The sequence below is a fragment of the Felis catus genome, chromosome B1, assembly GCF_018350175.1.
Source record: "Felis catus isolate Fca126 chromosome B1, F.catus_Fca126_mat1.0, whole genome shotgun sequence".
Lineage (NCBI taxonomy): Eukaryota > Metazoa > Chordata > Mammalia > Carnivora > Felidae > Felis > Felis catus.
The window spans coordinates 101,569,163-101,594,171 of record NC_058371.1 but is presented as its reverse complement, the minus strand read 5'-3'; the positions used below and the strand labels follow the sequence as shown (position 1 = coordinate 101,594,171).

Here is a 25,009-nt window from a genome sequence, read left to right as displayed (position 1 = left end):
GAGGGCAGCAGCTGGAGCCTGTCAAAGCCAGTTTAAGGGGTCTGACTCACACTAAGAAGAATCACAACACAGAGATCAAAATCTCAAGGGCATTTATTTATAATAAAGAGGGAAATTACCAAGCAGAGTGGAAGCACTTCTTACCCACAGGGCAGTAGCGTCCTTTCAAGCTCAGAGACCCCCTTACTTTGCAGTAGTGACAACACTATCTGAAGGGGTTTAGTTCTAAGAAATACCTCATCATTATAACTTTGTGCTTCACACCCAAAGGAGGCTGAAGTGGAATGTACGACCTCTGAGGCTCTATTTGGATATACACATCACAGCACCATGTGTTAAGTGGTATCTCATAGTAAAGAGGATTTTGACAGAATCCAAGACAGTCCTATTTATAAAAACACTGATGTGAATATAGATTTACAAGTGTGAATATCACCAGAATTTAAGTTTAAAAGTGGAAAGGGGAAAAAATCATGGGGAAAGACAAATTTCTGAAGCACAATTTATGGAATGCTTTTAACCACTAGTACTTTCTAGTCTAAGAGCAGCAAACCCATTGAGCCAGTTTCTTTAACTGCACTGCCCCCTGGTGGTAACATGACTTAGTCCATTGGCAGAACGAGGCAGATCAGGGTGCCTGGGTGGCTGGCTGTCGGTTAAGCTTAAACTCTTGATTTCAGCTCTTGATTTCAGCTCAGGTCACAATCTCACCGTCAGGGGATTGAATCCTGTGTCAGGCTCCAGGTTGAACACGGAGCCTGCTTGGTATTCTCTCTCCTCTCTCTCTGCCCCTCTCTCCCACTAGCTCCTTCTCAAAATGAATAAACATCAAAAATAAAGAAAAATAAAGAAAAAATAAAGAGGCAGGTTGGGAGTGAAGGAAATAGATGAAAGGCTGTAACAGGCATGGGCAACAGGTCAGATAAGAAATAAAATAGAAGTTTCTTGGAAGAGTGGTCAGAAGATCCTGCCAGTGGGGATGTTGGGGAGAGATCCCCTGGCCCCTTGTAGGAGCTGCTTTTGACCATCTGTGTTGGTCAGCTCTCTTGAATTCCCTAGGACAAACAGGATTATGCTTGTTTTGTTTTGTTTTGCTTTGCCTTGAAGCCCCGTGCAGGGTAGGTGTTATGATACCAAGTCACGCTTAGCCACCACTACCCTGTGCTCCCTATCATCTTGGAGAAATGTGGCCTAGGAAATTGGATGACACTACTCCTCAAAAATACACTTGGCAGAGGAGATGGCAGAATAGCTCAGTAGCCCAGAAGAAGCCCCTATGCAGAGCGTTTGACTCTTTTTACTACTTTGGAGGCTAAGCCAAAGAAGGGCCTTGGTGCTTGTTTATAATTTATGTCTATCTAATTTCAGTGAGGTGAGGAGGCCTATAATGAATATCACATTTAGAAGATGTTTGAGAAATAAAGAAAGAAAACTAGAAACAATGCTGAGGAACACAGAAAGTGCAGGGACTGTGGCACAAGGCAATTGTCACAACTGAGCATTCCATTCAGTTCTGAATTTCCTCCTAGCTAAGGAAAAACTAGAAATATAGGAACTAATATAGTTTGCATTGCATGAAAGGAGACAATACAACTGTCCTTCAGAGATACATAATTTCTGTAACTGGATGGAGGTATTGGCTAATACTGTGGTGTTAATCATTTTTCAACATATAAATATATCAAATCAACATGTTGTATACCATAAACTCACACAATGTTATATGTCAATTACATCTTAATAAAGCTGAGGCAAAATTTGAAATGTTTTCACATACATAGTTCCTGGCATAAAATTGGAAGAGGAGTTTATCCTAGAAATTCTAGACTCATAAATAAACACCAAATTGAAAGATCCAAATGCATAGTTGATTCTTTTCCATGGGAGCTTGCAGACCTGTCACTATATCTCGTTTAGTACTAGAGGTGATGAATAGTTCCCATTTGTCAGTGATTCCTAACCTCTGGTGGGACCCCTAGTGGGCCATGGAGTTATTGCAAAGTGTCCATGAATCTAGACTAGATGCATAATTTCAGGAGTGAAAAAATAATCTTTTGTGCAAGTGTACCAATATTTTTCAAAAAATATGATGACTATAACTGGTAAAATACAAATTTATGTAAAATAACTACTGAATTCACACTAGCTTTTGGTTATTATATATTTTCTTAATCAGATTCTGCTAACAATACAAATGTTAAAACTTGGTATTACAAGTAGGTCCTTATGCTTGACAAAGTTGTAAACCATCACTGGTACAGACCGTCTAGATGGTGTTACTGCTCTGAGCAGAGAGGGCAGACTCCCCACCCCCACCCCCACTTCTTCCCCAGTCACTACTCAATAACTGTTTTTCATGTTCTGAGATGAGCTCCAAGAAAGGCACCCATGTGCTCAGATGCTCTGGGCTTTGTTCAGTAATCAGCTTTGTGGTTTTAGGAGGCCCAAAAGAACTTCAGGGCTTTCCACTCCGAGCACTTTGTTCAGGAAGCTTAAGAGACTTGTTGTGGTTTCAGAAATGACATGCTTGAAGTTTCTGGAGTTGGCACAAACTACTGCTCCTGCTCAAATGGATGGTAGGAAGAGAGGCAGCCATAGGGGCTGGCGGCCCAAAAACCGAAGCTGTGGTTGTCTCCACAGACAACAACTCTTTAGCAAGCTTGCAATTGCTCCATACCCCTTTCATGTGGGCAAAGAAAGAACTTTATCAGACAGAGTCTCTGTTCTCTTGAAACACTAGGGTGAGAGGAGAGGAAGTTGGGCAATAGATCAGGGCAGAATTTTCAACAGGGAAAATCACGTTTCTGTTGAGTTCTTCCTTATCACAGGGGCAACTCCACACCCCTGGATATGTCATGCATGCTTGCATGCTGACTGATGCTCAGACTGCAACATGAGGCCCCCCCAAGAGGAAAATGCAGAGCACTCTGAAGCTAACCTGACGTCTTAAGCCACTGTGTTCCGGATTGCCTGGCTTGGCTTGGCTATTTAAGGGCAGAGGCCAATGGCTGCAAGATTTCAAAGCTAAAATGGGCATTGCAAACCCTTGTGAGAGAAGCAAAGTTACACAGTATTTCAGGCTTGCCTTCTGCCACAGTGCCATTAAACAAGCCATCCAATCACCACCCAAGGACAAACTGCCACATTTGTTAAGGAAAACACCAAGGTCACAAACTGTACATTTTTAGTTACAACTCTAAGGGCACATATAGACATATAAATTTGAGTACCTAGCCAAAAATGTCTTTCCCACTATTTATCTTATCTCCTCAGTTGTACCACTGAAAATTTATTTCTTTGAGTCAAGAGTGTTTTCGATCTCTTAGAATACAAACATTCTGGTGGGTATATCTGGTAGGATCAGAGGAAATGACTGGTATCAGAAGGTGGGGCAGAGTGCTGGGAAGGGGAACAGAATGATAAAAGAGAATAAAGAGTCAAGACAGATTGTGCTTACAGCTTGCAATGTTTGGAATAGAATCTGTAATCCATGGTTAGAAACCAGGTGGCTAAAAGCAAAATCACACCTGGACAGAGCTCCAAATTCTAGGTTGAGGCCCAAATTCTCAGCTCCCCCTCCTTTCCTGCCAAGACCTTCTCCCCTCTGGCTGACTTAACCTCAAACTTCAGACTCTTTTCTTACTTCCTTTGCTCCAGCAAACCTGCCATATAATAAGCACTGAACCAAGGAAATGTTCACTCACAATCTTGACTCTTCAGGTAAGGAATTCGACTTCTGTTTTCTCTTGTAAAAGGGGGCTAGTGCCATCATGGTTCCCTGATGCTAAAATAACAAACAAAAAATGTATTTCTTTGAGTTTCTGAACTCTGGAAGCATTTTTAAATGTGTACATTTAATATGGTAGTGTTTATATATATATATATATATATATATATATATATATACACCCCAAAAAGCTGTTACTAAATACTTGGTGTATCTTCTAATTAATGGCCCCATAGAACTAAAAACTATATATAGGGGTTTTTTTTCTTTTCTTTTCTCTTTCTCACAAGTTAATGTGAGGAAATTAATGTGATAATTCTTAAGAAAACTTAACAGTATATCAAGGTAGACAAAAAAAAATGCTACGGGATTTTTTCTTAGAGGGCCTGCTATCTCTTGAATGATGGTTCAAATGATTCCCAATGACATCCTGTGTAACAGACACATGACACTCTTTCCTAAAGGCACAATTTATAAGGTTGGGTTCTATTAGTGGAAAACTCTTATATCATAAAAATGTGCTGATTATTGGGGTGCCTGGATGGCTTAGTCAGTTAAGCGTCTGACTTGATTTTTCCTCAGGTCAGAGAGAAAACAAGCAGGGGAGAGGCAGAGAGAGAAGGAGAGAGAGAATCCCGAGCAGGCTCTGCCCTGTCATCTTAGAGCCTGACATGGGGCTCGATCCCACAAACCATGTGATCATGACCTGAGCCAAAACCAAGAGTAGGACATTTAACCAACTGAGCTATTCAGGTACCCTATGGAGTTCTTAGTTACTCCAAGACTTGTTAAGGTATGGTGACTGCTTTAGTAATGAAGGCTTTTGGGCTCCTGGCAGATGAAGAAAGAGGAAGATTTGGGTACAAACCAACCATGTGGTACCTCTCCATGATACCAGGTGAATGGCTCCAGCTCTTCTTCCTGGTCTATTCTTTAGAAAATTTTTATATAGGAGGCATTTTCTCTCAAGTATTAGACTTCAGGATACATGGTGTCAGGGCCCCTGGGGTTCTGACTATGGTCAGTATTTTCAGATTCCAAGAATCTGACTTTCTCAAAGTTAGGTGTAAAATCTTGGCAATCAGGATTCAAACTTAGAACCACTGGCCTGTGTCCTCTGGGGATAAACATATTTTTGCAGCCAAGTAGGGATATTAAATATTAGATATTGAATTAGACATTCAACAAATATTTGTTGAACAACTACTATGTGCCAAGTTCTATACTAGGCATGAGATATGCAAAGATGAATACATGCTCTTACAAACTAATAGGAAAATATGATAAGGACATGATCTAGAAATTCACAGAAGGTAATTCCAAATGGTCAATAAACACCTTAAATGTGTGTGATTCACTAACAATTAAAAATATGTAAGTTTAGAGTCACTATGGGGAGCCTGGTGCTGCTAGATGCAGGTGACCATGTGGCAGCTGCTGGCTCGAGCCAGTGGGCCACTCCTGTGAGTGCCGCTGTCAGATTCTTGGGCAGCCCCACCTGCCAGTGCTGGACTATGGATGCTGCTCCTGGTGCCAACTCTTGAGGATGTTTCCATTCTTGAAAAGCCCAAGTTTAAATTTGTTGAAAGGGCAACATCTGTGTGTGCCAAAAGTGAGAGGAGAACTTAAAAGCGACATATGAGGACCTTCTACTGAAGCTACTGAGTTCACAGAAGGCAGTTGTGCGATCTTGGCACTGGGTGGTGGTCACCTCCATTGGAGCCATTTTGAAATGATGCACCTGACAAAGTACTGCTCTGTGGACCCTAAGAACATATTTGCCTTATGAAGAGTACTAGCCCCTTTTCAGCCCATCACCTGCAAGGGTATGACACACATGGGAGCCAAAGGTGCCATTGATCATTACATGACTGGCCCATAATAGAGATGGGTGGGCATTGTGAATTCAAAGAGGTACAAGGCTTACTTGACCAGGTGCCCACAAGTTGCCCTTCTGAGCAAAGGCCATGAGTGTGTGACTCTAGAGAAGATGTGGAAAGATCAAGAGGAATGAGAAGAGAACAACTAAAACCCCTGGACCTTTGAGCGTATAGCCACTGCCAATGTGCTGGGGATATGGAAAGTCCTGAGCCCCTATAACTTGACCCAGAAGGTGCAGTTCTGGGGCAAGTCCTATATGCCTGAACATGTGTAGTGAGAATGTGAGAAATAAATGTACGAAGGCTACTGAGAGAGAAAGAATCTACATCTTTAATACCCTCAGCCTACCCTTAGAGTCTTTGGGTAGCTCTAATGTCTAACCAAGGTGCAATATATGAGTAAATGATTTCTGAAAATTTGTACAACATATGCGGATTTTTTTATATCTTTTTCAAGTTTTTATTTAAGTTCCAGTTCATTAACATGCAGTGTAATATTAGTTTCAGGTATAGAATTTAGTGATTCGCCACTTTCATACAATACACAGTGCTCATCGCAAGTGCACTCCTTAATCCCCATCACCTATTTAACCCATCCCCCCTGCCCACCTCCCCTCCAGCAACCCTTGGTTTGTTGTCTATAGTAAAGAGTCTGTTTTCTGATTTGCCTCTCTCTTTCCCCCTATGTTCATCTGCTTTGTTTCTCAAATTCCACATATGAGTGAAGTCATATGGTATTTATCTTTCCCTGACTAATTTATTTCATTTAGCATAATACTCACTAGCTCCATCCACATCATTAAAAATGGCAAGATTTCATTCTTTTTGATGGCTGAATAATATTCCAGTGTGTGTGTGTGTGTGTGTGTGTGTGTGTGTGTGTGTGTGTGTCACATCTTCTTTATCCATTCATCGGTCAATGGACATTTGGGCTTTTTGCATAATTTGACTATTGTTGATAATGCTGCTATAAATATTGGGGTGTATGTATCCCTTTGAATCAGTATTTTTGTATCCTTTGGGTAAACACTTACTAGTGCAATTGCTGGATCATAGGATAGTTCTGTTTTTAACTTTTGGAGGAAACTCCATACTGTTTTCCAGAGTGCACCAGTTTGCATCCCCACCAACAGTATAAGAAGGTTCCCCTTTCTCCATATCCTCACCAACACCTGTTGTTTTTTTGTGTTGTTAATTTTAGCCATTCTGACAGTTGTAATGTGATATCTCATTGTAGTTTTGATTTGTATTTCCCTCATGATGAGTGATGTTGAGCATCTTTTCATGTCCCAAAAGAAGAAGAGAGAAAAGGGGGTGGAAGGTTTATTTGAGGAAATTATAGCTGAAAAGTTCCCTAATCTAGAGAAGGAAACAGACACCCAAATCCAGGAGGCACAGAGAACTCTCATCAAAATCAACAAAAGCAGGCTACCCAAGACATGTTGTAGGTACATTTTCAAAATATAGTGATAAAGAAAAAATCCTAAAAGCAGCTAGATAAAAGAAGTCCCTAACTTACAAGGGAAGACCAATAGGGCTAGCAGCAATCTCTCCATAGAAAAATGGCAAGCCAGAAGGGCTTGAATTCAATGTGCTGAATGGAAAAAATCTGCAGCCAAGAATACTCTGTCCAGGAAGGCTAGCATTCAGAATAGGAGAGAGAAAGAATTTCCCAAATAAAAACTAAAGGAGTTTGTGACCACTTAGCCAGCCCTGCAAGAAATATTAAAGGGGACTCTTTGAGTGGAAAGGAAAGACCAAAAGCAACAAAGACTAGAAAGGAACAGAGAAAATCTCCAGAAATAATGACAAAACAAGTAATAAGATGGCACTAAATACATATCTATCAATAATTACTGAATGTAAATGGACTAAATGCTCCAATCAAAATACATAGGGTATCAGATGGATTAAAAAACAAAACAAAACACAAGACCCATCTATATGCTACCTGCAAGAGACTCATTTTAGACCTAAAGAAACCTGCAGATTGAAAGTGACAGAATGGAGAACCATCTATCATGCAAATGAATGTCAAAAGAAAGCCAAAGTAGCAATATCAGACAAACAAGATATTAAACCAAAGACTGCAACAAGAGATGAAGAAAGGCATTATATCATAATAAAGGGGACTATCCAAGGAGACATAACAATTGTAAATATTTATGCCCCCAACTTGAAATGACTCAAATATATAAAACAATTTATATCTGTTGATTTTTTAAAGTGCATGATATTTACATTAAATAGAATTTGAAAATTACCTCAGGCAAAAAAATAAGTTAAAATGAGAAGTCATTTCACTCACATGAGGACTTTAAGAGACAAAACAGATGAACATAAGGGAAGGGAAACAAAAATAATATAAAAACAAGGAGGGGCACAAAACAAAAGAGACTCATAAATATGGAGAACAAACTGAGGGTTACTGGAGGGGTTGTGGGAGGAGGGATGTACTAAATGGGTAAGGGACACTAAGGAATCGACTCCTGAAATCATTGTTGCACTATATGCTAACTAATGAGAAGTCATTTTTTATTTTATTTTTTTTATCTGTTTGACAAAGGCTAAAAATAATGGTTATATCCAGTGTTAGAGAGAGTGTGGATAACTTTCCTATACTGTTGATGAAATACCACTTTTCTAGAGGAGTTTGTCAGTATGTATCAAAATAAAAATGTTTATCTTAACCTGATAATTCCCATTTTGGAAATGTAAATAAAGGCAGTAATACAAAAGCTCAAAGATGTGTATTCAGATTTTCATTGGAGTATTTTTTATAATAGTGGTTTCATATAAGTCTTATTTACAGTAGTATTAAGTAATTTACAGTATATCCTTTCGGTAGATTGCAGTGCAGTTGATTATGTATTCCTATGTTGTTAGGTATCCATAATATATCATCAAGTGAAAATAACAGAATACTAGAAACAAGCTCATCCTATTTCTGTTTTTAAAAAGTATACATACTTATACACATACTAAGAAATTAAGAAAGATCCTCCAAGATGATTAACATGGACTGATCTTTCATATATTTTTTAGGCTTCTCTGTAGTTCTCTAATTTTTTTTGCAATGAGCTTTAGTTACTTTTATTATATGCAAAAAAGTATTGAAATATAAATATCAAACACCCTTTCCTCAAAGATATCACGTTTGTATACACAGGCAAAATTTTTCAAGCTGCAGTAAAAGTAGTTTAATAATTCTAGAATTGGCAGAATTGGCAGAGCTAAGTTGTAAGTTCACCTCTCTTTTCAAAGCCCAGTTCCAGGAAGGGGATCCAGACAAGTCTTACTTTCTTGTCCTTCAGTGAGCCAGCCTCTCCAGTCCTTTTCTCAGCATTTTCCTGCTTATGGTAAATCAGATCCAGGTGATGTCATTTTCTTGAGCAGGAGCAGAACTAAAATTAATTAGGAGGTTCCTAAGTTCCAAGCACTCTGTTGGACACTTACATATTCTCTACTGGTAAGGTGTTAGTAAAGTAACTGGCCTCAAATTAACAGGGCCATGATTCAAATCTAGTCCTCTGATTCCAAAAGCCATGCTATTTCCATGGGTTCCTCTGTGTCTACTTTTGTGTATTTGTGTGTTCATCAACATATAGATTCTTGCTTTAGTGTGAAATAGTTTGTGCCTATATACCTGCACTTAATTGGGTCTTCCTTAGAAGAGGCCTATAGTGGGAACAATTCTCTCATGCCCTAGCCTTTTTAACTGGCTAGAGACCTGCACACTCCAACCACCTACCCGTCCATCCATCCATCTATCCATCCATCCATCCATCCATCCATCCATCCATCCATCCATCATCTCCATTTATCCATCCTTCCATCTAGTATTTGTTAAGAGCAAATAGCTTACAGCTTAAAAGCATGCTCCATAGAACCAAATTGGCTGGGTTCAAATCATAACTCTACCATTTACCAACTATGAGAACATGAACAAATCACTTAAATACTTGTGCCTCCTTTTTCTGTAAACTGGGGATAATAACAGTACTTACCTCACAATATTGTGCACATTAAATTAATCAATCTAAAGTACTTAGAGCCATGCCTGGAATATAATAAATACATTTCCATAATGATTAATATCATGTGCCAGGCACTGGACTTGATAGTAAATTTCGAAATGGAACAAAATAGGTTTTCTGCCTTGAAGACTAGCTTATAGTCTAGGGGCAGAGACAGGCACACCTATGGCCATAAACACAAAGTTCTTTGGGGGCAGCACTGGAGAGGGTTGGCATCAAGGAGGCTTGCCAAGGAAGAGATTGTCTAATCTGAAGTCAACCAGTTAAAGGCAGGGAAAGGCAAGAGTGTGTGGCAAGCTTGAGGTACCCAAGTGGTTCAGAACAACTGAGGGGCAGAATGCCAGAGGGGTGTGGGAGAGATGGAGCAGGAGAGGGGAGGTTAGCTGGCTCTTGCTCTCTGTCAACTTTTACAGAAGTTCTTTAAATTTTGTGGAGCTGACTACAGCCCTTCCCCTTGACTTGCGTTTAAACCTTTTTGCCTGTTATTGCCCTTAATTAATAACAACACATCAGACCTGAAGATCAGGTTGGAGGTCATGGGTAAAAGCTCTCCTTTCATCATGCTTTCAGTTTCTGGGGTGAAATGACTGAGTGTTTCAGCTATGCCAGTGTCTGGAAACTTTATCACATTTATAGGCTCAGACTGTGGAAGTGGGATTAACAGCTTTGAGGAAAAGTGACTCCCCCAGCCATCATTTGACAGACTTTTTGGGACCAGCTGTCTCCCAGTACAGAGAACAAGGACATATACTGGGCCCACACTCCTGCCTTCAGTGGAAATCATAGCGTGCCTGGCAGACTGGCCAGTTTTATTTTACAGTTCTTATATTGTCTTTCTCAACAATAATTATCTACCAAGAAAAGAACTTGAATGCTGAAATTCCCACTAACCAGGATTTTATAACTGTCTTGACTATTCTCACGTATACTATTCTCCCTCTATTTCTTTGTTTGCCTTGAAGTATCAAGTATTAAAGTGGTTTTTATTAATCGTTTTTGTATTTAAATTTTTTAAATATTAGGGTGCCTCAGCGGCTCAGTCGGTTAAGTGTCCGACTTTGGTTCAGGTCTTGATCTCGTGGTTTGTGAGTTGGAGCCCCATGTTGGGCTCTGCACTACCAGCTCAGAGAGCCTGGAGCCTGCTTCGGATTCTGTGCCTTCCTCTCTCTCTGCCCTTCCCCCATTTGTGTACTCTTTCTCTCTGTCTCTCTCTGTCTCTCTCTCTCTCAAAAAATAATTAATTAAATAAAATATTAAATAAAAATTTTAAAAAAATTAATGTTTATTTTTATTTTAGAGAGAGAGAGAGAGTGACAAAGCATGAGCAGGGGAGGGGCAGAGAGAAGAAGACCGAATGCAAAGCAGGCTCCAGGCTCTGAGCTGTCAGCACAGAGCCTAACACAGGGCTTGAACTCACAGACAGAGATCATCACCTGAGCTGAAGTTGTACACTTAATTGACTGAGACACCCAAGCACCTCATTATTAATCTGTTTTAACTAATGCCTATTCACAAAAATTATGTATTCTTAATTTTTGTCTTTAATCAGTGCATTTTCTCAGTGAAATATGTGTCTCTCTTTCAATTTTGAGATTCTCTTGAAAGTAATGTAAAGGAATGCATGGGTGGCTCAGTTGATTAAGCAACCAACTTCAGCTCAGGTCATGATCTCACAGTCCTTGAGTTGGAGCCCCACTTCAGGCTCTGTGCTGAGGGCTCAGAGCCTGGAACCTGCTTCAGATTCTGTGTCTCCCTCTCTCTCTGCCCCTCCACTGCTCACACTCTGTGTTGCTGTCTCTCAAAAATAAACATTTAAAAAATTAAAAAAAAAAAAAAGTAACGTAAAGATGCTTGCAGGGCACCTGAGTGGCTCGTTTGGTTAAATGTCCAACCCTTCATTTCATCTCAGGTCATGATTTTATGGTTGTGAGGTCAAGCCAGTGTTCAGCTCTGTGCTGAGCATGGAGCCTGGTTAAGATTCTCTCTCTCCCTCTCCCTCTGCCCCTCCCCTGCTTTCTCTCTCTCTCTCTCTCTCTAAAAAAAAGAAAAAAAGTGCTCACTGGACTGGTTACCAGTTTCCAGAGAAGGTTCAAACCTCGTTACCTGTATCTTCAAGAGCATTTCTGTAGGTCTGTCATAACATCTTCAGTGTTTCTCTGTCGGCTTCTGCTTGCTTTCTGTTTTTTGGTGTAACATCCTCCGTAGGGTATTTTTGGCAACAGGGCTTGTCTGAATCAGTCTCCCTTTCATTTCTGAGGCAAACCAGTGATTCATCTTTGTTACAGGATTTCACAAACACTGCTATACTGTTTTGTATCATTAAGGTTTGACTTAGGGAAACAGATCAAGGAGAATTATCTCACGGGCATTCAACTTTCCAGTTATGTCTTCACTGTTGCTCCTGTCAACAGTACCCGGAAGAGTGTGAGTGCAGGTGAAAGTCTCCTGGACCTGATTTTAATACCACCCCTGCTCAGGAGGCCACAGAATGTGTGGAGGAAGAAAGTGGAAATTGCAAGTGCATTAAAGAGTAATAAAATTATATGTGTCCTGATGTACTATACTGAGGACATAGGATCTCCTATATTGTATTCCTGCCAAAAGGATGTAGTCTAATGATGATGGAAATAATCAGGCACATCCAAATTGTGAGATATTTTGCAAAACAGCTAGCTTAGGATTTTCAAAAAATGTCAGTGTAATGAAAAACAAATGATTGGGGAATCATCCTAGATTAGTTCTCAAAATGTGCCAGCAGCATCAGCATCACCTAAGAATTTATTGGAAATGCAGAATCTCAGCACAGCCTCCCTACCAGACTCAGAATCAGAATTTGGATTTTAACAAGGACGCCCAGGTGATTTGTGAGCACATTCAATTCTAAGAAGCTCTGACCTAATGTACAATTCATACTCAAATTTCCCCCAGATGACCCAGTAATATCCCTTTTGGCTATTTCCCAATCCACCCAACTCCATATTTGAACCTAATCAAGTATCACACAGTGCATTTAGTTCTTAGATCTCTTTATCTTTTAATCTAGAACTGTGGCACTCAAACTTTAGCATGCATCAGAATCACTTGGAGGGTTTGTTAAAAAACAGTTTGCTATCTCCTAAGGTGAAGGGAAAAAAAGCAAAAGTAAACTGTTGGGACTACTCCAAAATAAAAAGCTTTTGCACAGCAAAGGAAACCGTCAACAAAACAATGGGAGAAGATATTTGCAAATGGTATATCCAGTAACAGGTTAATATCCAAAATATATAAAGAACTTACACAACTCAACACCAAAAAAAAAAAAAAAATCTCATTAAAAGATGGGCAGAGGACCTGAAAAGATATTTTTCCAAAGAAGATATACAGATGGCCAACATGCATGTGAAAAGATGCTTAACATCACTAATCATCAGGGAAATGCTAATCCAAACTACAAGGAGATACCACCTTACACCTGTTAGAATGATTAAAATCAAAAAGACAAGAAATAAGACATGTTAACAAGGATGTGGAAGAAAAGGAATACCCACACTGTTGGCAAGAATGTAAATTGGTATAGTCACTGTGGAAAACAGTATGGAGGTTTCTCCAAAACTTAAAAATAGAAATACCAGGGCACCTCAGTGGCTCAGTTGGTTAAGTGTCTGACTCTTGATTTCAGCTCAGGTCATGATCTCACAGTTCATGGGATCAAGCCCCACATTGGGCTCTGTGCTGACAGCACATAGCCTGCTTGGGATTTTCTCTCTCTCTCTCCCCCTTCCCCACTCTCTCTGTCTCTCTGTCTCTCAGTAAATAAACTTTAAAAAATAGAAATACCATGTGATCCAATAATTCCACTGTTGGATATTTACCCAAAGAACACAAAAACACTAATTTGAAAAAAATATATGCACCCCTATGTCTATTGCAGCATTATTTACAATAGCCAACATATGGAAGCAAATTAAATGTCCATTGATAACTGAATGGATAAAGAATATTTGGTATATATATGCAATGGAATATTACACAACCATAAATATATGAGATCATGCCATTTGAGACATGGAAAGACTTAGAGGGTATTATGCTAAGTGAAATAAGTCAGACTGGGAAAGACAAATACTGTATGGTTCCACTCATATTTAGAAACTAAAAAAGTAAAAGCAAATTAATAAACAAAAACCAGAATCAGACCCATAAATACAGAGAACAAACTGATGGTTGCCAGAGGGGAGAGGATAGGAAGAAGGGCAAAATGGGTGATGGGGAGTGGAAGATACAGGCTTCCATTCATAGAATGAATAAGATGGGAATAAAAGGCATAATATAGGGAATATAGTCAGTGATCTTGTAACAACATTATATGGTGACAGATCATAGCTACACTTGTGGTGAACATAGCATAATGTATATACTTGTCAAATAACTATGTTGTATTTCTGAAACTAATGTAACATTATGTGTCAACTATACTCAAATAAAAAATAAAAGAAATAAAAAACAAGCTTAGATATCTTTACAGGATTCCAGGTAGATCAAAACAAATTCTATAAAATTTAGTGTTTTTTGTGGTGCCTTTGTCTTATCACTTCACACTTAAAAAAATAGGCCTCTTCCCAAGTGCATTTCAGAGACTATGTATTGAGCATCTGCAATAGGCACTGGATTCCAAGACAAAAAATAAAGACAAGATTGCTGCCTTCCAATGCACAGGGTATGGGGTGGGAAAATGTTGGGAATAGCTAGTCTATATCATAGCTCTGTGTGTCTGGTTTAAAGAAAAAATAGAATATCAAAACAAAGCACATTTATGAAATTCTTTGATTATGTTAACAATAAAAATAAAAAATCATAGGGGAAAAAAAAAACAGATTCCCCACCAACCCCATTCCTGCATACACCATCCAAGAGTTCCTAGAGGTGAGATCAGATGCTATTGGCCCTGGGACCACACTGTGAGTAGCAAATAATTAAATAATAGTATTAGCTCAATGTTAAATTTCTAAGTGTGGTAATTATATTTGTAAAGGTAAAAAGCCTTTGTTTTTGGAGATTCTTGCTGAAGTATTTAGAGATGTAGTATCATGATATCTGTAAGTAACTCTCAAAAGATCTAATAAAATAAATAAATAACTAGCTAGATGGATGGATCATGAATGCATAAATGAATGGATGGATGGGTAAATAGATGGATAGATTAATAGAGCAAACATGGCAAAATGTTAACAAGCAGTGAACATGGAAGAATAGTGAACATAGTGAACAAAAAAAATAGTGAGGTAACCCATAAATTGTGGGGGAGGAAAATTTCCTCAGCCCTTTTAGGTTCACTACCTGGGGCCTTGCATCTTATATTGACAAAAGAAAGATTAACAGAAATAAAGGCATGCACATTTTATTTGATGTTAATTTTTATCAGGCATGGGTTTTTCTAGAAAAGTGAAGACTCAAAGAAGTGGATAGGGCTGAGGGCTTATATACCATTTTTTTAAAAGTCTATTTATTTATTTTGAGAGAGAGAGAGAAAGCACAAGTGGGGGGGGGCAGAGGGAGAGTGTTGGCGGGGGGGAGAGGGGGAGAGAGAGAATCCCAAGCAGGCTCCACACTGTTAATGCGGAACCCCATGCAGGGTTTGAACTCATGAACCGTGAGATCATGATCTGAGCCCATGTCAGGTGCTTAACCAACTGAGTCACCCATTTTTAACAAAGAATGAGAAATTACGGAGATATGACAAGACAAAGGAAAAGGTTTGGAGCTTCCAAGGGTGCCTGCCAAACTGTGCAAAAATAGATATATGGAGGAAACTAATGAGTCATAAGGGCTATCTCAGCAGGTTTGTTTGTACAAGTCCATCTTGGGGATAGGGGATCTATGGTAGCCCTTATTTCTCAGGACTTTCTCCCTTTAGTCAGATAAGGAAATCTCTGGGAAGACTTCTTTATGTATCTGTTGATTCTCAAGTATCTTCAGCTCAAAATAATCTTTATGCTTAAGGAGTAGCAGGGTTCAGAACACACTAACCCAAAATATGACACCTTAGCATATTGAATATCTTAAGCTGGAGGAGTTTGAGAAATGTCAGGTGAAGGAAGGACTGTCTGAATTCCTTCATCTCTGCTGAATTAGGTCTTAAGACCTTTATGTGAGAGGTGTCCTCCTTATAACTGAAGGGAAGGAGTGTCCTTATCTCCAAAGATACAGAGACACTGAGGGAAGTCTGAACCCATGGGCCTTGCTGAGTTTCCCCCAATTTACCACCTTAATTCATACCATTTTGCCCTATTACATTTTCCCATGATTCTCCACATCAAACCTAATACAAAAACACTCAGGCTTAATCACTTCTTTTGATCTTGTTTCTTTATGAAGGCTCCCATGTCACATAAAACTTATATTACATAATTTATGTGCTTTTTCTGTTGATCTGTCTGGTGGCAGTCTAATTCACAGGATCCCAGCCAGTGAACATAAGGAAAGCTTTTTTCTTCCTACTCCTATGATGGCATATTTTGGAATGGCATAGTCTGATCTCCTTCAAAGCAAACGAAAAGTGTTTACATAGAGGTGGTAGCTCTTATTGTCCCTATTAACAGTACGCCAGTGTGGAGAGTGGGAAAAGCAGTCTTTGGGCAGGTTTGATCTGCACCACTAAGGCCACTGGATGAGCAAAGTACAGTACATGCTCAGTAACTGGCCCTTAGGATTTTAATGTGAAAAGCTGAATGAGAGCTGCTCTCATAGATAGTGTTTTGTGCCATAAGGACCAAAAGTAGTCATGACCCTGTTGAACTGACTTTTTTTATTAATACTGTTTAAGTCTCTAGTCAGTCAACCAACATCTTTTACTACTCCTATGGGATGGTGGGAATATTTTACCCTTGCCCTCTGTGTCCAGACAGCAACCATCCCTAGGGGCCTACAGCAGGAAATACTTCAATCTCTGAGAGGGGTGGTTCAAAGAACCCTGGTGAAGGTGAGGAAGGAATGCAGATTCTGCTTCAGGTAATGCCAAACTAGAGATCTGTGGCCTGGGTAGAACTCTTAGGGCCTTTGGGATTCTGTTTTCTTGTATGTAGCCTGGCCATTGGACTGGAGCAGGAATTTTCAGACTTTGTGAAACCTTCAGACTTTGTGCTTTGTGGAACCTTCAGAGATTCTCTGAAGAGAATTCAGGGACTGCTGGAAGGAGTGAGGATCACCCTTCAGGGCTGGGGGACAGTCCCTCCCTACTCTGACCACACCTGTGAACCATACACCCATGCACAGCAAATGACAAAGTCCTAATTGGCATTATAGGATCTCTGATGGTGGATGGGACACTGTCAGGAGAACTGTGGTGGCAGGGTGGGGACAGAATACAAAGGAAAGTAGAGTCCTTTTCTGGGACTGAGAAACACACAAGAAAGCCTCATTCTTGTCAACATTTGTTGAGTGCCTCCTAAGTTAGGCCAGATGGTCTACATAAGGACTGAGAAGGAGGTGGAGGAAGTACAAGGTCCAACATGACCACACAAGGCTTCATAGAGGAGATATTTTTCAGTTAGGTCCCAAAAAGGAACTGATTCTGAGACCGGTGTATGTCCTGCCTTTACCCTGCGTACCAATGAGAGAGTAGTCTTTTCATGTTGCTGTTGTAAATGCCCTGTGAAGCTCTATGCTTCAGGAAGAAATGCCAAGTAACCCCTAGCACCAGGCAAAATTTGTCATAAATTGTGAACCTAAAAGAACAGGTCACCTTTGTCAGACCATTTCTTGTTGCTTATATTTAGCTATAATTCTAAGCAAACAATTTTGCCAGTGAGCTGTAGTGTTTGCACTGACCATTATTCAGTTCCCACATGTCCAGATGCTTTCTTAACAGCACCTCTTGCCATGGTGGACTGTCCCACCAGCCAGGCCCAGGTCTGTAGACTGTTTCCTGTTACTGTAAGAGATGACAATACCAGCTAAAATTTCTTGTGTTTAGCATCTGCCCTTGCCAAAAACCCTCACCCACAGTTACTGGCTACATATTAGTCACCAATACATAAATTTTAGACTATTTCTTTGAAACATGTGAGTAACATTGCATTTGCTATTTGTTTCAGGTTTGGTCCAGTAATTGGTCCTAGTTTACTAGTTACTCATCCAGTCATTATTCCAGGCACTAGAAAATAAGCCTTTAACATGTTGTAGCCCCATAGACTCAAATGTTGCAATAGTTAAGAGTCTGATATTTTTCTTTAAGATGAAGAGACCAGCCTCAAATTGAAGCTATCTTCTGGATTTGCACTTCCTCCCACTACATCTACTGTTGCTTCTGGTTATAGTGACCAGTTCACACTCTTGCATAAAAAACTGAGCCTTTCTGAACCTTAGTTTCTCATTTATAACATGAGAGGGTTGCAGGCTCCTGAATGGCCATGCTATTTTTGGCCTGATTCCATGCTGTGTCCTCCACTTAAAAGCTTGTACCCACCCTCTAGACCAATTTTGCCTCTCAAGAGATGTTTGGCAATGTATGCAGACATTTTGGGTTGTCACAACTTGGGGTAGGGGTGTGAATGGCATCTAAAGAACAGAGGCAGTGATACTACTAAATGTCCCATAATGCACAAGACATGCCCTCACAACAAATGATTATCTGGCCCAAAATGTCCATAGTGCCAGGTTTAGAAACCCTCTTCTAGACCTCTACAAGTCCTGTAGCCTTCAAGTTAAGTGTCACTTCCCACAGGACACCTTAGTTAATGCCCTAAATTGAACATAAAACTGTCAGAACACTTATCCCCATATGCTATAATTGTTCTCTTTTGGAGATAAGGTAATATTTCTTGTTTAATGTTTTATGTCTCTCTTGAGTTTAGCACATAATGTAGTTAAACAAAGGAATGGATAGATGAATGAATGGATAATTAGTTAGCTAGGGCTGACATGACCAAGTACCACAAACTGGTACTTGGCTTAAACAACAGAAATTTAGGTTTTCACAGTTCTGGAGGCTGGAGGTCCATCAAGGTGTCAGCAGTTTTGATTTCTTCCGAGACCTGTCTCTTCAGCTTGCAGATGGCTGTCTTCTTGTTGTGTCTGCACATGGCCTTTTCTCTGTGTACGCACATCAAAATCGCCTCTTATAAGAACACCAATCGGACTGGATTGGGGCCCTTCCTAACCTTTAATTTATCACCTCTTTTTAATGTAATCACCTCTTTCAAGGCCCTGTTTCCAAATACAATCACATTCTGAGGTTCTAGGACTGAGGTAGTTAGGACTTCAACATATGAATTTTGGGACGGACACAATTCAGACCATAACAGATTTTTATTATCTCTTACATTCTGAGATTCAACTCCATAGGAAGGTTTCAGTTGAGGAAGAACAATTCTCCTGATCCCTTCCCAATTCTGGCTTCTCTTCAACAATCTCCCCACCTTCTGCCTCCAAATCACTGAGAGTTGTGAGATCAGAAAATGAAAATCACCGGGTGTAATCTTGGAACTAACACCCTTACACAGGTGACCAACGTCAGATACCAGTGCATGGTTAGGTCCTACCTCCACCAGGAACAAGTTGAATAATCTTGGGCAATCTCAGTTCCCACCCTGAAAAGTAGGATAATGTTTATTGTCCAACCTCTGAGGGTTGGTGCCAGGATTCATCAAGACAATGCATAAACTATGCCTATGCATAAACTATGCATAAACACAGTGCTTGGCACATAGTAAATATTCAATAAAAGTTAGCTTTATTTGCCATCGCTTTCAGGGGGAGGGCAGTAAATTAGACATCTTTTTATATCACAGTAGTTTTTTTTCACCTTAGAAAACTTTGATCTTTGCAAGGCAAAACATTTTGCTTTGTAAGTCTTTTTTTTTAGTTGATATTATAGATAACTTGAGAAACCCAAATGTCATCTAGTTTTTACTCACAACTCCTACCCTAGTACCCTGTGTGCCACCAACTCTCCAAAGCTAATGACAGGCTAATGGGAAAATGGAAGGAATGGAGTCCATTGGACTTGGATTTCTTCTGTCAACCTTGTCATCCCCCTCACCCATCCTAGCATCCACTCCTTCATTAAACTTGTGGATTCTACTTCTTTACTACCTCTTAAAGATTTCTCTTTTCCTACAGGCCTCTCTCTCCACCTTGGCTGGGACCCTCACTCTTGCTTGTCTGGTGCCACTTTAGAGCTTGGCTTCCCTGACCTTGGATGAGTCCCTTCACACCCACCCCCTACTCTGCTCTTAGTTTGATCTTGCCAACTTAAAATGCCTCAGTGGCTTCCCTTAGCTTTCAGAATAAACTTCAAACTTCTTAATCCCAAAGCCTTTTCTAATTTGTCCCCTAATTCCTTCTCCAACCTTCTCTCTCTCCCAGCCCCTCCTCCTAAAGGCATTGTGCTGTGTCACACTTCTGTGCCTTTCCACATGTCACACGGTCTACTTCCAATCTTCTTCCATCCTTCACCTAGCCAACTCTCACTTGTTCTTCAAACATCTACCTCTTCCAGGAAGCCTTTTTACTCCCTAAGCTCCAGTTATAGCTTTTATTTATTCAGGGAAATTTGAATACAGTGAAATGCAGAGATTTTAAATATCTAATTCAAGGAGTTTTAATAAATTTATACACATCCATTTAATCTCTACCCAAATTAAGATATAGAAAATTCCCTTGTGCTCCCTCCCAGTCTATCTCCACCCACCCCCACCCTGCATGAGCAACATTCTAATTTCTATCACCACAGATTAATTTTTACCTGTCCTTAAAATTTATATGAACAGAATCATATGGTATATACTCTTTTGTCCACATGTGTGTGGGTCTATTTTTGGACTGTCTAGTCTATTCCTTTCATCGATTTGTCTATCTTTACGCCAATACCATACTGTCTTGGTAAGTAAGACTTGTAATTCTTGAATTCAGATTATTCAGACTTTCAACTTTGTTCCTCAAGAAAATTTTGGCTAATCAAAGTATTTTGCGTCTCCATATAAATTTTAGAATCAACTTGCCAATTTCTTCCAAAAAAATAAAATGCCTGTTGGAATTGTGAATGTGACTGTAATTGCACTGAATTTATAGAATTTTGAATTTAATTTCAGGGAAAACTGACGCAGCAGTATTCAGTCTTCCAGGCCCTGAACATAATATACTTCTCCATTTATTGAGGTATTTTAAATTTCTCTCATCAATGTTTTTGTAGCTTTTAGAAGTTTTGACTGTCTTTTATGATATATGTTGCTAAGCATTTTATAATTTTGATACTATTATGAATGAGATTAAACATTTTTCATTTCTCAGTTTTTACTGTTGGTATGTATAGAATTGATTTTTTACATTGACCTTGTATATTGAGACCTTCATAAATTTACTTTATGAGCTCTAGTAGTTTTTTAGATTCCATAAGGCTTTCTATATATCATGTCATCTGTAAAGAGAAATAGTTTTGCTTTTTCTTTTCAATGTTTATACTTCCTGTGTCGTTTGTCACCTTAATACACATTTTTGGACTTCTAAAATGGTTTTGAATAAAAGTGAGTGTAGACATCCTTTTCTTGATCCTGATCTTAAATCCTTTCATTTAGAGTTTAAATGAAACTCTAATTTCAGTAGGTTTTTAAAAACTGCCTTTTACCAGACTAAGGAAGATTTTTTATATTTTATTTTTTTAATATAATTTATTGTCAAGTTAGCTAACATACAGTGTATACAGTGTGCTCTTGGTTTTGGGGGTAGATTCCCATGATTCATCACTTACATACAACACCGAGTGCTCATCCCAACAAGTGCCCTCCTCAATTCCCATCACCCATTTTCCCCTCTCCCCCACCCCCACCCCCATCAACCTTCAGCTTGTTCTTTGTATTTAAGAGTCTCTTATGGTTTGCCTCCCTCTCTGTCTGAAACTATTTTTTCCCCTTCCCTTCCCACATGGTCTTCAGTTAAGTTTCTGAAGTTCCACATATGAGTGAAAACATATGATATCTTTCTCTGACTGACTTATTTCACTTAGCATAATACCTTCCAGTTATACCCACATTGTTGCAAATGGCAGGATTTCATTCTTTCTCATTGCCAAGTAGTAATCCATTGTTTATATAAACCATGTCTTCTTTATCCATTCATCATTTGATGGACATTTGGACTGTTTTCATAATTTGGCTATTGTTGAAAGTGCTGCTATAAACATTGGGGTACATGTGCCCCTATGTATCAGCACTCCTGTATCCTTTGGATAAACTCCTACTAGTGCTATTGCTGGGTCATAGGGTAGTTCTATGTTTTTCGAGGAACCTCTGCACTGTTTTCCAGAGTGGTTCCACCAGTTTGCATTCCCACCAAAAGTGCATGAGGGTTCCCGTTTCTCCACATCCTTGCCAACATCTGTTGTTTCCTGAGTTGTTAATTTTAGCCACTCTGACCAGTGTGAGGTAGTATCTCAATGTGGTTTTGAATTGTATTTGCCTGGTGATGAGTGATGTTGAGTATCTTTTCATGTGTCTGTTGGCCAACTGGATATCTTCTTTGGAAAAGTATCCATGTCTTCTGCCCATTTCTTCACTGGATTATTTGTTTTTTGGGTGTTAGTTCTTTATAGAGTTTTGGTACCAAACCTTTATCCAATATGTCATTTGCAAATATCTTCTCCCATTCTGTCGGTTGCCTTTTGGTTTTGTTGATTGTTTCCTTTACAGTGCAGAAGATTTTTATCTTGATGAGGTCCCAATAGTTCATTTTTCCTTTTATTTCTCTTGCCCTTGGAGACATGTTGAGCAAGAAATTGCTGCAGCTGAGGTCCAAGAGATTGTTGCCTGTTTTCTTCTCTAGGGTTTTGATGGTTTCCTGTCTCACATTTAGGTCTTTCATCCATTTTGAGTTTATTTTTGTGTATGGTGTAAGAAAGTGATCCAGTTTCATTCTTCTGCATGTTTCTACCAGTTCTCCTAGCACCATTTTCTAAAGAGACTGTCTTTTTTCCATTGGATACTCTTTCCTGCTTTGTCAAAGATTAGTTGGCCATACATTTGTGGGTCCAATTCTGGGTTCTTTATTCTATTCCATAGGTCTATGTGTCTGTTTTTGTGCCAGTACTATACTGTCTTCATGATTAGTGCTTTGTAGTAGAGGCTAACGTCCAGGATGTAATGCCTCCTGCTTTGGTTTATTTTTCAACATTACTTTGGCTATTTGGGGTCTTTTCTGGTTCCATACAAATTTTAGGATTGTTTGTTCTAGCTTTGAGAAGAATGCCAGTGCAATTTTTATTGTGATTATGTTGAATGTGTAGATTGCTTTGGGCAATATTGACATTTTAACAGTATTTGTTCTTCCAATCCATGAGCATGGAATGTTTTTCCATTTCTTTGTGTCTTCTTCAATTTCTTAAGTTTTTTATAGTTTTCAGCATATAGATCTTTTACATCTTTAGTTAGGTTTATTCCTCGGTATTTTATTGTTCTCAGTGCAATTGTAAATGGGATCGATTCCTTGATTTCTTTCTGTTGCTTCATTATTAGTGTATAGAAATGCAACCGATTTCTGTACATTGATTTTATATCCTGAAACTTTGCTGAATTCATGTATCAGTTCTAGCAGCTTTTTGGTGGAGTCTCTCAGGTTTTCCATTTAGAGTATCATGTTATCTGCAAAAGGTGAAAGTTTAACTTCTTTGCCAATTTGGATGACTTTTATTTCATTTGGTTGTCAATTGCTGAGACTGGGACTTCCAACACTATGTTAAACGACAGTGGTGAGAGTGGACATCCCTATCGTGTTCCTGATATTAGGGGAAAAGGTTCTCAGCTTTTCCCCATTGAGGATGATATTAGCCATGGGCTTTTTACACATGGCTTTTATGATGTTAAGGTATGTTCCTTCAATCCCTACTTTCTTGAGGGTTTTTATTAATAAAGGATGATGTATTTTGTCAAATGCTTTTTCAGCAGGATCATATGGTTCTTATCTTTTCTTCTATTAATATGATTGATTAATATTAATTGATTAATATGATTAATAAATTGATTGATCTGCAAATATTGAACCAGCCCTGAAGCCCAGGAATGAATCCCACTTGATCATAGTGAATAATTCTTTTAATATACTGTTGAATTAGATTTGCTAGTATCTTTTTGAGAATTTTTGTACCCATGTTCATCAGGGATATTAGCCTGTAATTCTCCTTTTTAATGGGGTCGCCATCTGGCTTCATTCTTCTGCACAGAAGAATGGCTTCATAAAATGAGTCCAGAAGATTTCCTTCCATTTTTTTTTTTTTTTTTTGGAACAGCTTGAGAAGGATAGGTATTAACCTCTGCTTTAAATGTTTGGTAGACATTTGGGAAGCCATTTGGCCCAGGATTCTTGTTTATTGGGAGTTTTGATAACTGATTTAATTTCTTCACTGGTTATAGGTCTGTTCAAATTTTCTATTTCTTCACATTTGAGTTTTGGAAAGTGTGTGGGTATCTAGGAATTTGTACATTTCTTCCAGGTTGTCTAGTTTGTTGGCATATAATTTTTCATAGTAGTCTCTAATAATTGTTTGTATTTCTGTGGTGTTCCTTGTGAATTGTCCTCTTTCATTCATGATTCTATCTATTTGGGTCCCCTCTCTTTTCATTTTGAAAAATTCTGGCTAGGTATTTATAATTTTGTTTATTCATTCAAAAAACCAGCTCTTAGATTCATTGATCTGTTATACTGCTTTTGTTTTTGTTTTTGTTTTTTGGATTCTATATTGTTTATTTCTGCTCTAAACTTTATTATTTCTCTTTTTCTGCTGACTTTGAGGTTTCTTTGCTGTTCTGCTTCTACTTCCTTTAGGTGTGCTGTTAGGTTTTGTATTTGGGATTTTTCTTGTTTCTTGAGATAGGCATGGAATGCAATGTATTTTCTTCTTAGGACTGCCTGTTGCTGCATCCCAAAGGGTTTGGATTGTCGTGTTTTCATTTTCATTTACTTCCATATATTTTTAAAATTTCTTCTTTAATTTCCTGATTGATCCATTCATTCTTTAGTAAGATGTTCTTTAACCTCCATGGATTTGAAGGCTTTCCAAATTTTTTCTTATGGTTGATTTCAAGTTTCATAGTGTTGTGGTCTGAAAATATACATGGTATGATTTCAATTCTTTTATATTTATTGAGGCCTGTTTTGTGACCCAGTATATGGTCTATCTTGGACAATGTTCCATGTGCATTCGAGAAGAATGTGTATTTTGCTTCTTTTGGATGAAAAGTTCTGAATATATCTGTCAAGTCCATCTGGTCTAGTGTATCACTCAAAGCCATTGTCTCTTTATTGATTTTTCTGCCTAGATGATCTGTCCTTTGTTGTAAGTGGATTATTAAAGTTTCCTGCACTTACCATATTCTTATCAATAAGATTGCTTATGTTTG

At 38.8% G+C, this 25,009-nt stretch overlaps 1 long non-coding RNA gene and 1 pseudogene across 1 annotated transcript in view; both read left to right on the top strand.

The window, feature by feature from the left end:
* The window catches only part of LOC109498993, an 86,425-nt gene that overhangs the window by 19,936 nt on the left and 41,480 nt on the right, over positions 1-25,009 (top strand). Inside the window, exons 2-3 of the long non-coding RNA XR_006596805.1 lie at positions 3,658-3,720; positions 20,714-20,780. This is a non-coding gene — a long non-coding RNA (uncharacterized LOC109498993). The remainder of the gene's footprint in view (positions 1-3,657; positions 3,721-20,713; positions 20,781-25,009) is intronic.
* On the top strand, positions 4,372-6,251 carry LOC101090609 (annotated as a pseudogene).